Raw genomic sequence first — 17671 nt, 5'->3', positions numbered from 1 at the left:
ACAATCAGTGTCCTCAGTTCCCAAACGCTTATTGAGTGTTAAAGGAAAGGTGATGTAACACAGTGGGAAACACGCCCCTGTCCCAACTTCTCTGGAATGTGTTGCAGGCATCAAATTCAAAATGAGTGAATATTTGCAAAAAATAATAAAGTTTATCCGTTTGAACATTAAATATCTCGTCTTTGTAGTGAATTCTATTGAATATAGGTTGAAAAGGATTTGCAAATCATCGTGTTCTGTTTTTATTTATGTTTTACACAACATCCCAACTTCATTGGAATTGGGGTTGTACATCAGTCTCGTAGACATTGCGTTAAATGTGCTCAGACACACAGCTGGGAGGCTAACACGCAGAGATCTCTCAGGCTTTGGTTCAGTCAAGTCTGGCACAGACTGTGGGTTTGATGGGTGGGGACACGCCTAAGCAGAACCCCACAAAAAACTCCTCTTCCTCTGTGGTTTTGGATGCCTGAGGCTGTCTGCTGGCCTGCCTATGTGCGTCTGCACGTGTGCACTTGTCTGGATCTCTCACTTTACTGCTGATGCACATCTCTGCCTACTTACACTCCACACAAGGCGATTTCAGAATTCTTCAGCGTGTTTCAAGGGAGCCCATCTGGGAAACCTTGGTAAAAGTCCTTTCATAGCAGCTCTCTAAACAAAGAGTAGTTCTTTCTATCACTGACACATTCAGTACAACCCCAACTCACAAGTGGAACATTTCCATGACATCACAAATTGTAGACTGGTGCTTTTGGTTCAAAGAGCAGAAAATTGAAAACAAAGGTAGTAGAACTTGCGGGTATCTCTCGTTTAATCTCTTTTCTTTAGTGCGCCATTTAGGGATTTCAGTTTTGTGTGTACAGAGGCAGCGCGCGTTGTGACTGTACCACTGTAGCCTCATACTAAACCCTCCGAAATTCTCTAATTATTGTTTTTATGATTGCTGTGTGGGCGTGGTTGAATTTTGAAATGCTTGGCCTGAAATCAATGCCTCTTTGGGGTCACCTAATTTCATCCTGAGCTGGTCAACCCACATTCTTCAAAGAATCTTTCTTCAAAGGCCGAGTGACTGGTCGTCTGAATCATACTGGGGCTGTTTCTACTTCAAAAGTGAACAAATTAAATGATTCATTCTCTAGGACTAAGACAAAGACCCGACGCTATAACAATAGTGTTCCAGTAGCATACCATGGAACCATCTCCTCCTATTCCAGCTCTCATACAACTCTGCTTGGCTAGCGCTGGGACTAGGCCAGTCACCAACAAGAGATTTTGCTTATTTGCAGTATAAAAATTTGCAATTTAATTTATTTTTTCTCACTGTATGCATTTACCACAAGTAAATCTCAAGGGGTCAGATTGACTGATTAGCTACACTATTTTTTCCAAAAGTTTTCACTCACCCATCCAAATAATTGAATTCAGGTGTTCCAGTCACTTCCGTGGCCACAGGTGTATAAAGCCGAGCCCCTCGGCCTGCAGACTGCTTCTACAGACATTAGTGAAAGAATGGGTCGCTCTCAGGAGCTCAGTGAACTCCAGCGTGGTACCGTGATCGGACGCCACCTGTGCAGCAAGTCCAGTCGTGAAATTTCCTCACTACTAAATATTCCACAGTCGACTGTCAGTGGGATTATAACAAAGTGGAAGCAACTGGGAACGACAGCAGCTCAGCCACGAAGTGGTCAGCCATGTAAAATGACAGAGCGGTCAGCGGATGCTGAGGGGCATAGTGCGCAGAGGTCACCAACTTTCTGCAGATCAATCACTACAGACCTCCAAACTTCATGTGGCCTTCAGATCAGCTCAAGAACAGCATAGAGAGCTTCATGGAATCCATGGCCGAGCAGCTGCATCCAAGCCTTACATCACCAAGCCCAGTGCAAAGTGTTGAATGCAGTGGAGTAAAGCGCCGCCACTGGACTCTAGAGCAGTGGAGACGTGTTCTCTGAAGTGACCAATCACGCTTCTCCATCTGGAAATCCTATGGACGAGTCTGGGTTTAGCGGTTGCCAGGAGACGGTACTTGTCTGACTGCATTGTGCCGAGTGTAAAGTTTGGTGGAGGGGGGATCATGGTGTGGGGTTGTTCTTCAGGAGTTGGGCTCAGCCCCTTAGTTCCAGTGAAAGAAACTCTTAATGCTTCACCAAATCAGAGATTTTGAATGATTTCATGCTCCCAACTTTGTGGGAACAGTTTGGGGACGGCCCCTTCCTGTTCCAAAATGACTGCACACCAGTGCACAAAGCAGGTCCATAAAGACACGGATGAGCAAGTTTGGTGTGGAAGAACTCGACTGGCCTGCACAGAGTCCTGACCTCAACCCCATAGAACATGTTTGGGATGAATTAGAGTGGAGACTGTGAGCCAGGCCTTCTCGTCCAATGTCTGACAAATGCGCTTCTCGAAGAACGGTCAAAAATTCCCATAAACACACTCCTAAACCTTCCCAGAAGAGCTGAAGCTGTTATAGCTGCAAAGGGTGGGTGACATCATATTAAACCCTATAGATTAAGGATGGAATGTCACCCATGTTCATATGCGTGTGAAGCCAGACAAGCGAATATTTTTGGCAATATAGTTCATCTTGCTGCATATCTGTCAGTTTTTAGTTGCTCCCAGTGGGGGTGGGCAATATGATGATATTTTGTCATTATTGTGATAATTTACTTCACATTATGCTTTTCTGAGGTTTAATTCTGTAAATGTTCTGTAATGGGTAAAACATGAAATATAAATCAATGTACAGAGTTTTTCATGGTATGTGTTTAGTCTGGAACGACTTTCGTCTGTTCCAACATATCAAACCTCAGAAAAATAAAAACTATGTGTATATATCGCATATATGTCATGTTTTATGAAAATGTCTTGAATTATTGTGAGGTTTTATTTTTGTATTTAGTGTTTGTTGTATTTATATCACCCACTCCCAGCTGACAACAGAGCTCAAATAAATATGTACAAATAAAAAGCGCAAATAAACAAGAATTACTCAGTATATTCAATCAGAAAATTATCAGATTTTGTTGTTTTTAATTTACATGCATTTGCCTGATAAATATACCACTGTGAAAGCTACAACTGTGGGAGAGAAAACTGGCTAGCTTACAACATTGCAATAAGCTGATTATATAATAGTTCTGACAGGCCTAACTGGGAGGTCAGATAAGGCCATTAGATACCATGCAATGTCTTGAGTGTGTCCCAAAGTTATTTTGCAAACAGACAAAAAGACCAAAAGAAAAAGACAACAGTGACTCTTCAAGAGGCCTACCAGGTTTACCTCAGGTCCACAAGCTGCGCTCCAAAGCCTAGGCTGCAGCCGAGGTAGCGTGGGTCCTCAGTAGGACTGTCCTATGAAGACTCCTCCTCAGTGGCCTATCGATCACACAAGTGGAACAGTCCTAATGAGGCTGCGAGGTGATGTCACCAGAACGACTGGTGAGAGAAAATGAATGTTTGTTGCTTTTGCATTTCTTCAAAGAAATGGAGGAGATGTTCTTATGTAGTACGATAAACTCCATCTATACATATACGTCTAAATAAAATGTGATATACATTTACAGCATTTGGCAGACGCGCTTATCCAGAGCGACTTACAATTTGATCATTTTATTTTTTACATAGGAAGGCAAAGGTAGTGTTAGGAGTCTTGCCCAAGGACTCTTTTTGGTATAGTGTAGGGTGGTTGCGCAGGCAGGGCTCGAACCCCAGTCAACAGCATAGAAGGCAGACTTACCCACTACACTACAGCAACCCGTATATGGGTAAATGTTTAATTCCATCCATCCATCCATCCATCCATTTTCTAAGCCGCTTCTCCGTCAGGGTCGCGGGGGGATGCTGGAGCCTATCCCAGCAGCCTTCGGGTGAAAGGCTGGATACACCCTGGACAGGTCGCCAGTCCATCGCAGGGCATAAATGTTTAATTAGTCATTTTATTTTTTAAGGTAACAAAGATTAATACAAGTACACGAACAACTCTGAGAACTGCGTATAACCGAATGCCTAGAAGATTACATCTGATGTGACCTTGAAATTACTCAGAAGGTAGGACTGACAAATGCAGCCTGCCTCAGCCTCAGCCTGGGCTTTGGAACACAGCCACTGTGTTGACCTTGAGAAGTGCTATATGACGAGGAGGGTAGCCTGTTATTTTCTTAGGTCCCTGTATCATTCATGTTAGCTTTACATGGCGCTACACTGAGTTATTAGGTAGGCCTAACTAAATAGTGTATTTACATTCATGGGCTGATCTACACCTACTACACAGGCAGTTTGTAGTATACAATTACTGTCTGTAGCTGATCTCTTGTTGCAAAATTTGTGGTCCTGTGGTCCCGTGGTCACTGACCGCTGATGAAAGGCTCGAGATTGACAAATTCAAATTGTACATAGAAAATGAGGAGCTACAGTCTGCTGACCAAACCCCTGCAAACTAGGTAAACGCAGCTAATTGGCCAGTAAGAATACACAGTGTTTAAAAACCACAGCAACACCTGATACACTTGTTACAATGCCACACACAATATCTGGTCAGAGGTGATCCGGTGGTGGTCTTAATGTTTTTAATTAATGGATGGATAGAAAGTGGCTGGCAAACACTTCAGCAACAGACGGTCTACAGACTTTGTGGTTTCAAAAAATTGCAATCAGTTATTTATGCAATAATTGTGACAGGCCTAACGGGCATGATATTGCACATGTGAGGTCAAAAGGTCATTAGTTGCTAGGTAGTCTTTCAGCCTGGACAAAAAGAAAAGGGTAACAGTGACACTTTGTCTCAGACGTACTGTACCAGTGTTGATGTTGAGAAGCGCTGTTTAGAGTACAGACAGTAAAGGTAATTGTAAATCTATACCTATATGATAGGTGTTGTCAACAAATGTGGGAAAAGATAGATGTCTAATAAACTAGACACTCATCTGCAATATTTCCTTGGGCGCATTCAGTGTCTAGTAGACTGATGTGACAGTGCTGTGCTATGACAATGAAATGCAGTCAGACAGACAAAATACGCCCGTATTAAAGGTCAGAAGAGTAAACAGGGCTCAAATTGTCGATAGGAGACAGAAGCTGAGAGCCTCCTAAATGGGGAGAGGCCCTTTCACTATCACTCACTAAAGGAGTGGCTGCCAGTTGAATTGTCTTCAGAGCAGCAACTCTTTAACGGCCGAAAACAAATCTTCAAAATGAGTCAGAGGGTCTTTCATGTTCAGAGGTGTGAAGCATGTTTAATACACCCACTGCATTTCCAACGTTTGAAATCACTTGTCGTATTAAAAATAATTTCATTTAATAATAGCTAAGGTGTTTTGGGTTTAAACTAATGGGTAATCTGCAAATACTTATTTTAGCACTATGTTCTGGACCCAAGAAGGTTTTCTTGAATAACACAATTTCCTTTTTGAGAACTCCCCCATTATTAGTGTGGTGAAACCTGATCTGGTGAGAACAGTAATGAGCTTCTTTCTGTAATGAATCACAAAGTTAGACATCACTTGTTGAAGGATCTTGGACCACTCCTTGCACCATTTCCACTTCCTTGGTATTATTCAGTCTTTGTTTGTTGTGGATTGTCCTCGTCAATACACACCACATGTTTTTAACTGGGTTCAACATCTGAAGACCGAGATTACATTTACAGCACAGGTAGGTGAAGGCAGAGTTAGGAGTCTTGCCCAAGGACTCTTAGTGGTATAGTGTACGGTGTTTAGCCATGCAGGGATTACACCCCACCCTACAGTATGAAAGGCAGAGATGTTACCCACTACTCTAACCAACCACCGCAAAACTGTAGGGATTTTAATGTGTGTTTGTGGTCATTATCAAACACAAAGAGTGGTTCATTTGTGCAAAACTCAGTACCAAACTGTGCTGTTCATATGTGTAATAATAATAAACTATGTGTGCAATAACTCAGAGGCGCTTTATACTAGATGTTTAATATTTATTATCATAGTCACTGCCACTTTACTGTACTCATAAGAACTTAAATCCTGCGATTTCCCCCTGGGATCAATAAAGGAATCTGAATCCGAATCTGAAATACACCCCACCAATGGTGGCCACTGTTCAGAGGATGTGGATACGAAGAGGAAGGTGATTCCATATCAGCTCAGAGATCAGGCCTGCTTATCCTTCTATAGAGTGGCTACCCACCCCAGCAGCATTCTCCTAAAACTGGGTCACATTTCAGCCAGTAGGCATCGGGAGAAAGGCACACACACGCACACACACACACACACACACACACACACACACACACACACACACACACACACACACACACACACACACACACACACACAGGAAGTCACAAATAGCCCTTTTACTAAAGAAATTAGCATATTTCGACTGCTCTTAAATCAGCGTTAGCTATATACAGTGGAGAACACAAACTGTATGCTGATACGTGTGGTTGGCAGTTGTGGATGGATTACCACAAATGTAATCAATTAGCCAAGGAGCTTCGTGAAATCCACCTCTTTATATTTGCACTGGAGCTATGAGGCTAATGTAGGCTAAAGCTAAAAAGTGATGGAAGCTCATACTGTAGAACTTAAAATCATACAAACTGCATAATTTAATCATCACACATTTCCCTCAAACCACACGAGCTGTTAAATACCCTGAAATGTCCTTTCTGTTGTGGTTTCTAACACTGGAATCTCCAAAGATAGCAAGAGCCCAGTGCAGGCCCAACTGGCGACTGCCTCCAGCGGCGCACTGCTTTTTCGCTCAACGTTTTCCAAGCAATCCACCAGAGGTTATGAACAGTTTCAGTCAAGGGTGTTGCTTTTCACTGCTCAAGCCAATTCATTTATTTTTTCTGTATTGATTTATTTCTTTACTTACTGTATCTAGCCATTCTTTATAAAATGGTTCAAGTAAATAATTTTAACAACAATATCATGAATAAATCCAGCTATATTCAGTCATTTGGATTATTCAGTCATTAACATTCAATCACAGCAGTGATGTTAAAACAAATGCACATACTATAAAATAACCAAACATACATGCACATATGCGATGATGCTGAAGGCTATGTGCGTTTATAATGTCTGGGGGGTGTAAAAAATTGGCCTCGCATGCAGGTCAGTAATCTGGGTGGTTCAACCAGCCGTGGCACACAGTGATCAATGCGCCAACCTTGTCGAGCCAGCGTGCCGATGTATGCTCACTATCTTGATGATCACTATAAAAATAGAGTAGAAAATAAAGTACCTTGCATAGCTAAACACAGCAAAAGCCAACATGAAGCCTGATTTTTGTCTATACTGTCACCCAGTCTTAAGACAGCAGTGTCACAGCGTGTCAGAAACCATTTAAGTGAGTTTATTTCAGCATTTTTTAACAACTCGGTGCAGTTTGCTGCACGTTTGATTATTAAGACATGCAGTTTGCACAAAGCTCACTGGTATAAGCTTCCACAACTCGTTAGCTACGTTAGCCCTGTAGTTCCAGCGCAAAACTAAAGAAGCAAGCGTTTGAGGACGTAAGAGAATCCTATAAATTTGCCCTTTTTTTATTTGGAACTATCACTTTTTGCCCATTTGACCCACCAAACTTATTTGTGCCCCATGATGCATAATGGCTTTACAACAGAGACCATGATCTAAGAGTGGAGAGAATAGAATAGAAGAATAGAAGAGGTGGGTGAGATGCCTCGCAAACAGGTGTCTCTCCTTCCCTCTGTTCTCTTCCTCTTCTTCCCTTGCATCTCCTCCCCTCTCTGGTTTTTAATGGGGCGGTAAAGCAGTGATTTGTTTCTCACTCGCCCAGAGGCCACAACTTTAGTGGCCCTGATACAGACTTCAAGGCACCAATGCAATGTCCAAAACACCCCCCTTCTGGCTATGCAAACAGACCTCAACCCAAACACACACACACAGCAGCAGAGGCGTGAGCCTTCAGTGTTTCCATTGTTGCACCTTATATTAGCATTGAAGCTTTTGTTGCTTGTCAGCTTGTGGGGTCATAAGTCCCAAACACATCAATAGATTGTTTTTTGAAAAATATCTGCCGATTTAGAATTTAATGCCATCAATATGTTTTAAAAAATTGAGACAGGGGTAAAAAAACATGGTAAAGTTGCATAATGCTGAAAATACACCTGGTGGTTAATTGGCATTTTTGTTGGTTTATTCATTTCTATTGTTTATTATATTGTTTTATTCATCATGAAATTCTGACAGAAAGCGAAGAGCAGCTGGCAGTTGAATTATGTAATTTTTTTTTTTGAAAGCAGGCTTTTTTATCCTTCACTGAAACCCTAAACTAACAATCCAAGACCATTATTCCTCCTCCTCCAAACTTTCCTTTTAGCGCTAAGCATATCAATGCTGTTGGAAGAAAACCCCAAATTGTTAACTTTACAGGAGAAGGAGAAAACTTACTTTACTTTTAATGTAAGTCAGTGGAACCAGACTTTTGGGTCATTTCTTTTGGTCTGTTCATCATGAAATTTACACACAGTATAAAGGCCTTATCCTACTGATTATAGCCTCTTGTGGGCTCTTCTGGAACAGCAGACAGAGCTTCACAAGCAGAGAATGTGCTTGAACCTCCTTCATATGGCACTTTTGGTTTTTCATTTGTAATTTAATCATTGGCTTATATGATTTTAATTTAATACTTAGAATTTCCTCAATTACTGTTAGGTTTTATAACCTGTCTATAAAGCACTTTGAGCTGCCATTTGTATGAAAAAGGTCTATAAATAAATGAATAAATAGATCAATAAATATTAATATTATTATTGACAATAACAATACATGTTGTCATTTTGCTCAACCCTATGATCAGGTGTATGATTGGAATGGCTACAATCACAAATTCTGTCACAGCAACAACATGTGAGCAGCTGAGCTTCAGCCTACACTTCTACAGATGTTTCAAAGAGTCAAACTACAAAAAATATGTGTAAATTTATCACGTTCACAACACATTCTTTCTTGCTTGTACCCCTCAGCATGAATGAAATATGGAATGGAAAATGTTTTTGAACAAAATTTTCTTAAAACTGTCACAAAACAACGTCTCAGACATCATGTAATGAAAACTTAACCATTGCGGGAGCCTTTAGAGACATTAAAGTCTTCAGACATCTGGTCCCTGTCACCATCACTGTAAACACTGGCTCTATAAGTTTCTCTAGAATGGAGCATTTCACATCAAACAGCTCTGAATGACTTTGGAAATTTGGAAAAATAGATATACACAGAATATATAGGATTATATAAAACCAAACAGCGATAGAGGCATGATGCTTAACTCATTTCATTGTCGAACCGCCTATTAGCACTGAGATGATGCACAGGAGACCAGACAAAGAGAGGATAGGTAAAAATACACACACACACAGATGGTCTAGTGGCCTTGCTTTCAGTCTGTTCTCCTTATCTGGTCCCATCACACCTATTGTATTCTTATCAGAGCCCCTCTGCCCTGTCCTAAGGGCTGCTGTGTGTTCTTATATAGAAAGGTGGGAGGAACCTGTGTGTGTGTGTGTGTGTGTGTGTGTGTGTGTGTGTGTGTGTGTGTTCTGACAGCTCTGAAGACCCCCCAAAGACCCAAAAGCTGGATGTTGGCCATTCTGTCAGTACTCCATGCAGTGTAGGAAGATTTACGCTGAACACTCACACAAGCTGTCTCTGAGAGTGAATGAAATGCATGACACATACACACACACACACACACATTCACACACTCCCACACTCACATACACACTCACATAAAAATATAGACATACACCACACACACATAGGCCTTTTTGAAATTGAGTCAAATCTGACATACAAAAGAAGCGTTTGCAAATTTCATTGACAGTATTGTTATTCATCAGTCTCATATTTGGCATATCTGTACAATCAAACTCAGCTGGTGGGAGAGGGTGTAAATTTCTGCATAGTTGTTTATCAGTCTGATAAATATATGTGGTTCCCTACCCAGAACTATTGTATCAGTATCATCTTCAATGCCAATAATCAGAATCCATCCATCCATCCATCCATCCATTAGCTTCCGCTTCTCCGGGGTTCGGGTCGCGGGGGCAGCATCCTAAGCAGTGAGGCCCAGACCTCCCTTTCCCCAGCCACTTCCACTAGCTCTCCAAGGGGGATTCCGAGGCGCTCCCAGGCCAGCTGGGCGATATAGTCACGCCAGCGTGTCCTGGGTCTTCCCCGGGGTCTCCTCCCAGGTGGACTTGCCTGTGACACCTCCCGAGGGAGGCGTCCAGGAGGCATCCTAATCAGATGCCCGAACCACCTCAGCTGACTCCTCTCGATGTGAAGAAGCAGCGGCTCTACTCCGAGTCCCTCCCGGATGACCGAACTTCTCACCCTATCTCTAAGGGAGAGCCCAGACACCCTGCGGAGGAAACTCATTTCGGCCGCTTGTATTCGCGATCTTATTCTTTCGGTCATTACCCAAAGCTCATGACCATAGGTGAGGGTGGGAACGTAGATTGACCGGTAAATCGAGAGCCTTGCCTTATGGCTCAGCTCTTTCTTTACCACAACAGACCGGTAAAGAGCCCGCATCACTGCTGACCCAGCACCAATCCGCCTGTCAATCTCCCGCTCCCTTGTACCATCACTCGTGAACAAGACCCCGAGATACTTGAACTCCTCCACTTGAGGCAAGAGCCTATCCCCGACCCAGAGAGGGCTCTCCACCCTTTTCCGCCTGAGAACCATGGTCTCGGATTTGGAGGTACTGATTCTCATCCCAGCCGCTTCACACTCGGCTGCAAACCGATCCAGCGAAAGCTGAAGTTCGCGGCCTGATGTCCCCAATAGGACCACATCATCTGCAAACAGCAGCGATGTGACCCTGAGGTCACCAAACCGGACACCCTCCATCCCCTGACTGCGCCTAGAAATTCTATCCATAAAAATTATGAATAGAATCGGTGACAAAGGGCAGCCCTGACGGAGTCCAACTCTCACTGGGAACAAGTCTGACTTACTGCCGGCCATGCGAACCAAACTCCTGCTCTGTTTGTACAGGGCCTGAATGGCTCGTAGCAAAGAGCCATGTACCCCGTACTCCCGAAGCACCTCCCACAGAATACTCCGGGGAACACAGTCGAATGCCTTCTCCAGATCCACAAAGCACATGTGGACTGGTTGGGCAAACTCCCATGAACCCTCCAGAATCCTGGAGAGGGTGAAAAGTTGGTCCAGTGTTCCACGACCAGGACGGAACCCGCACTGCTCCTCCTGGATCCGAAGTTCAACTATAAGCCGGACTCTCTTCTCCAGTACCCCTGCATAGACCTTGCCAGGGAGGCTGAGGAGTGTGATTCCCCTGTAGTTGGAACACACCCTCCGGTCCCCTTTTTTAAAAAGAGGCACCACCACCCCAGTCTGCCAATCCAGTGGCACCGCCCCCGATGTCCACGCAATGTTGAAAAGGCATGTCAGCCAAGACAGCCCCACAACATCCAGAGCCTTGAGGAACTCAGGGCGGATCTCATCCACCCCTGGAGCCTTGCCACCAAGGAGCTTCTTAACCACCTTAGCGACTTCGGCCTCAGTAATGGACAAGCCTATTCCCATGTCCCCAGACTCTGCCTCCTCACTGGAGAACGTGTCGGTGGGATTGAGAAGGTCCTCAAAGTATTCCTTCCACCGCCCAATGACGTCTTCAGTCGAAGTCAGCAGCACACCATCTCCACTATATACGGTGCTAGTGGCACACTGCTTTCCCCTTCTGAGTCGCCTGACGGTTTGCCAGAATCTTTTCGGAGCCGACTTAAAGTCACTTTCCAAGGCCTCACCAAACTCCTCCCATACACGGGTTTTTGCCTTGGCGACGACTGAAGCCGCAGATCGCTTTGCCTGTCGATACCTGCCAGCTGCCTCTGGTGTCCCACAGGCCAACCATACCCGGTAGGACTCCTTCTTCAGCTTGACGGCATCTCTCACCTGGGGTGTCCACCACCGGGTTTGAGGATTACCGCCCCGACAGGCACCAACTACCTTACGGCCACAGCTACAGTCAGCCGCTTCAACAATGGAGGAACGGAACATGGCCCATTCTGAGTCTATGTCCCCCACCTCCCCCGATATCTGGTCAAAGTTCTGACGGAGGTGTGAGTTGAAGATCAATCTGACAGGTTCTTCTGCCAGACGTTCCCAGCAAACCCTCACTATACGTTTGGGCTTGCCTGGTCTGACCGGCATCTTCCCCCACCACCTGAACCAACTCACCACCAGGTGGTGATCAGTTGACAGCTCAGCTCCTCTCTTTACCCGAGTGTCCAAAACACATGACCGCAAGTCCGATGACACGACTACAAAGTCAATCAATGAACTGCGGCCTAGGGTGTCCTGGTGCCATGTGCACTTATGGACATCCTTGTGTTCAAACATGGTGTTCGTGATGGACAAACTGTGGTTTGCACAGAAGTCCAAAAACTGAACACCACTCGGGTTCAGATCAGAGAGGCCATTCCTCCCAATCACACCCCTCCAGGTCTCACTGTCATTGCCCACGTGAGCGTTAAAGTCCCCCAGTAGGACAATAGAGTCTCCAGGAGGAGCACTTTCAAGCACCCTTTCCAAGGACTCTAAGAAGGCTGGGTACTCTGAACTGCTGTTCGGTGCATAAGCACAGACAGCAGTCAGGACCCGTTCCCCAACCCGAAGGCGTAGGGAAGCTACCCTCTCGTCCACCGGAGAAAACCCCAACATACAGGCACCGAGTCGAGGGGCTATTAGAAAGCCCACACCTGCCCGTCGCCTCTCACCATGGGCAACTCCAGAAAAGAATAAAGTCCAGCCCCTCTCAAGGAGATTGGACCCAGAGCCCAAGCTGTGTGTTGAGGTGAGCCCGACTATATCTAGCCGGTATCTCTCAACCTCACGCACCAACTCAGGCTCCTTCCCCGCCAGTGAGGTAACGTTCCAAGTTCCAAAAGCCAGTTTCAGCAACCGAGGATCAGAACGCCAAGGCCCACGCCTTCGGACACTGCCCGATCCACAAAGCACCGAACCCCTACTACTGCCCCTCCCATTGGTGGTGGGTCGATGGGAGGGGGGACTCATGTAACTCCTTCGGGCTGGGCCCGGCCGGGCACCATGAATAAATGCCCGGCCACCAGACGCTCGCTGGCGAGCCCCTCCCCCAGGCCTGGCTCCAGGGTGGGGCCCCGGTAACCCTGATCCGGGCAGGGTACACAAATCCTGTTCTTGTCTTCTCATAGGGGTTATTATGGATCACACTTTGTCTGACATGTCACCTAGGACCAGTTTGCCATGGGAGACCCTACCAGGAGCTTTTGCTCCAGACAATATAGCTCCTAGGATCATTCAAGCACGCAAACCCCTCCACCACGATAAGGTGGTGATCCATGGAGAGGCAATAATCAGAATAAGAATGTAAAATAACAATAACACAAATAATACTTATTTTATATGTGCACCGGTAGAAGCAAATGCTGCAATTGCTTCCACATTCTATTTAGAGCAGTCCAGTCAAACTCTGTCTACGAGCACATCCATTGGCTCAAAAGGCGCTGAAGGCTTTCATTTTATTGGCTCCCTACCATCTGCATGAATTAGGGCAAACTTTGTGCAGTTAACAAGCTGGACAGTTCCTCTTCACACAGCATCCATGATTTCCACAAAGAATTTCCAAATTTTGATTCAAAATGCTTCGTCTCTATTCCTCTTGAATGAGCTCTGGCCCAGAGAAGGTGGCAGCATTTTAGGATCCTGCTTATAAATCAGATTTTAGGATCAAAACTATTTGTGTCATTCTATGAAAACTTCATTTTTTGTGTCCCTAGCCTTTACAGATCTTACACTTGAAAAACAATTTATTTATATTTTAAAATTAAACAGTGTTATTTTAACAATTACACCTCCTTGACCTAGTTTAGTTTAGCACTGGTTTGTAAATCAATCATATAAAATACCATGCACCATAGAAGAGCGCATCCTCACAGTCATATGTAAAAGGTGACTGCTATATTTTTAAATAAAAAACATATTTTTCTGCAATTTGAACTAAAATAATCTATACATGACTATGAAATATATAAATGCCATAAATAAAACAAATGCAAAATAATGATTCTAACATATGTAATGAAAGCTGTTGTCCCTAGGAATTGTGTCACTGGTGTTACTGAGTAACAAAAAATCTCTTGTTTTGAACTAAAATTCACACTGATGACATCGCTTGACTTCCTTTTACCTGTTTTCTGAGGATCTATGAAGAAAAGCACATGGTGAGTCCACTGAGTCTTTCAGCTATCAGAGATTTTCTCATTTAGCTCATGATTTCATATGAAGCTTTTACCCGAAGTCACTGGTGTGACCGGCTTTATTCCTAAATAATTATGAAAAAATAGAACACAAATGGATTAAATTACACATTTTAGTGGACATTCCATGATGGACAACATGTGGTTTGATGCTCTGTAGCAGCCGTTTAGAAAAATGCATTTTTCATTAAAAATGTCACTGGTGTTACCTTTATCACAGATGACGATCAGTAACACCAGTGACTCCTATAGATAGATAGATAGATAGATAGATAGATAGATAGATAGATAGATAGATAGATAGATAGATAGATAGATAGATAGATAGATGTACCGTAGAATGAGCTATTTGTTTTATAATGTACATTAAAGACGAGAATCCCCTGGAAAGTGCCATTTTGGGCACACTGGGTTTTATTCGGAGACTGATTAAATCTGTTACATCTCTATAAAAACTGTCCAGACAGCTCAAGCAGAGACGTCTGCTGCTGATAGTTATGCTCACACCTTCTCTCTGTGGCCTTCTAGGCCTCTTTCAACTTCTCTCTCTCTCTCTCTCTCTCTCTCTCTCTCTCTCTCTCTGTCTCTCTCTCTCTCTCTGTCTCTCTCTCTCTCTCTCTCTCTCTCTGTCTCTCTCTCTCTCTCTCTCTCTCTCTCTCTGTCTCTCTCTCTCTCTGTCTCTCCCTCTCTCTCTCTCTCTCTGTCTCTCTCTCTCTCTCTCTCTCTCTCCCTCTCTCTCTCTCTGTCTCTCTCTCTCTCTCTCTCTCTCACTCTGTCTCTCTCTCTCTCTCCCCCATCTCTCTCTCTCTCTCTCCCCCTCTCTCTCTCTTTCTCTCTCTCTCTGTCTCTCTCTCTGTCTCTCTCTCTCTCTCTGTCTCTCTCTCTCTCTCGCTGTCTCTCTCTCTCTCTGTCTCTCTCTCGCTGTCTCTCTCTCTCTCTCTCTGTATTGGCCCAGACAGTCTGTTTGATTCTGGCTCCATTGTTTGCCTTTCATCCTCCTACACACATATACATGGCAAACTCACACAGACATATGCACATAACCAGACACGCGCACACACGCTTGCTACAAACCGAAGTGTAGGTGTTTATTCGGGGGAAAAAAAATGATTGTGAATACTCACACTGCAGTCATTTTGAAATCTGACCTGATTGCTCTGGCAGTTAACTGACCTGATTTATACAAAGCTCGAGAAATGAGTCCATTTCTCCAAGCTGGACTTCCAAGCTTACAGTGGCTGAAGGAGAAAACGCTGCTGTCGTGGTAGAAGCAAAAACCTTCTACTTACTAAAATGTGCCTATGTATCAGGTTAAAAAGTGACAATTCAACTGCATTGATTTAGGAATGTAACATCATAACTGATATGATTATGATTACAATAATGATTATAGTAATATTCAGTAAAGCATGTGACCACCTTTGGCCAAAATGCAATGCAACTGATGTGTTGCTTTAGCTTGTCTACATCAGAAGTGCTCAAACTTTTTCTCTTGGGGGGCTAAAAGGCAACATTCACTGTGTTGCATCACCTTTTCTTTTAACAAACACTCTGTTCACTGACTGCAAACTGAGGAGATCAACTGCTGTAGTTTTGAACGTTAATGTTTTCCCATTTTTGCTTAACATAGGATTTCAGCTGCTCGACGGTTCAGGGTCTCCTTTATTGTATTTTTCATTTCATAATGCGCCAAATGTTTTTAATGGGTGACCAGTTCGGCTAGTTTAGCACCTGGACCAGTGTAACATAAAGCCATGCAGTTGTAATACAGGCAGGGTCTGATTTGACATCGTCTTGCTGAAATAACAAAGGTCTTCTCTGAAAAAGACGTCATCTGAATGGCAGCATATGTTGCTCCAAAACCTGTATATATATCCTGTAGCATTCAGATGTGCAGGTCACTCATGCCATGTGCACTAATGTACCTCTGTACCATCATAAATGCTGGTTTGGGTTTTGAATTTTGTGCTGATAAGCTGGATTGTTGATTCGTTGGACCACAGGATACTTTTCCTTCCTTTTCACCTCAGTTCATCTTGAATGAGCTCGGGCCCAGAGAAGGTAGCAGCTTTTCAGGATACTGTTTATCCTTGGTTTCTTCTTTGCGTTTTCGAGTTTTAACTTGCATTTGGGGATCCACTGACGCACTGCGGTCACAGACAGTGGTTTTCAGAAGTGTTTCTGAGCTCATGCACTGATTTCCGCTACAGGATCATGTCCGTTTTTCATGCAGTGCTGCCTGAGGGCCCAAAGATCACAGCCAGCCAGTATAGGTTTTCGAATATAATGATGAAATCTTCAAGATCTTTGCTATTTAATGTTGAGAAACGTGATGTTCTTATAATAACCTGAGAGCCTTGAATTGTTGCTCTATTTGCTCCCACAGTCTTTCACAGAGTGGTGAACTCCTCCCCATCTGTTCTTCTAAAGATTCAGCCTCTCTGGGATGCTCTATTTATCTAATCATTACTGACCTGCTGCAAATCTAACCCAATTAGTTGTGTGATGTTACACCGGGTGTTTTTTTAGTATTACACAACTTTGCCAGTTGTTTGTTGCCCCCATATCATTAACCCTACATATCATCAGTTTCAACACTTGATGTGTGGTCTTACCACACTGATCAGGCATAATATGATGACCACCCAGCACTGCTGTGTCTATTCCACTCGTACCAGCACAACACACACTAACGAAACACCACCACGTCAGTGTTACTGCAGTGCTGAGAATGATCTGCCACCCAAATAGCACCTGCTCTGTGAGGGTCCATGGGGGTCCTGACCACTGAAGAACAGGGTAACAGAGTATCAGAGAAACAGATGGACTACAGTATCTAACTGTAGAACTACAGAGTGCAGCTATACAGTAAGTGGAGCTGATAAACTGGACAATGAGGGTAGAAACAAGGTCATATGGTCATAATGTTATGCCTGATTGGTGTATTTTCAATTTAAATGATTTGCATATCTTTGCATTCTGTTTTTACTTAAGTTATACATTGAATAAAACTATTTTTCTTTGCTTTTTGAGTGAAAGGGTGAGGTTAGGGTAACTTTCCGGTGAGCCAAATCAAACATCCACACTAGCATTGGGCAGCCCTAGACTATGTCTCACTACTCTGTGAAACAAATCAATCTCATCAAATCAAACAGTGGACTGGAGATTTCTTGACACATTGAATCATTCCCTAAAGAATTGTAATACTTGAATTAATGGTTCAGCAAAAAATTATAATTTCCCTCACTTTCCATTTACCCAAGATGTAGTCTATAAGCCAAGATAGGTTTGGTGTCCAAATTTTGCTTCTTTAGTTCAGCACTGGAAGTACAATGCTTTTAGTGCTAACTATAGAAGTCAATAGTCACCCAAATCTTCATTTTTTAA

Source organism: Pygocentrus nattereri, chromosome 30, assembly GCF_015220715.1.
Source record: "Pygocentrus nattereri isolate fPygNat1 chromosome 30, fPygNat1.pri, whole genome shotgun sequence".
Classification (NCBI taxonomy): Eukaryota; Metazoa; Chordata; class Actinopteri; order Characiformes; family Serrasalmidae; genus Pygocentrus; species Pygocentrus nattereri.
The sequence above is the reverse complement of the archived record's forward strand: the minus strand, read 5'-3'. Positions refer to the sequence as shown.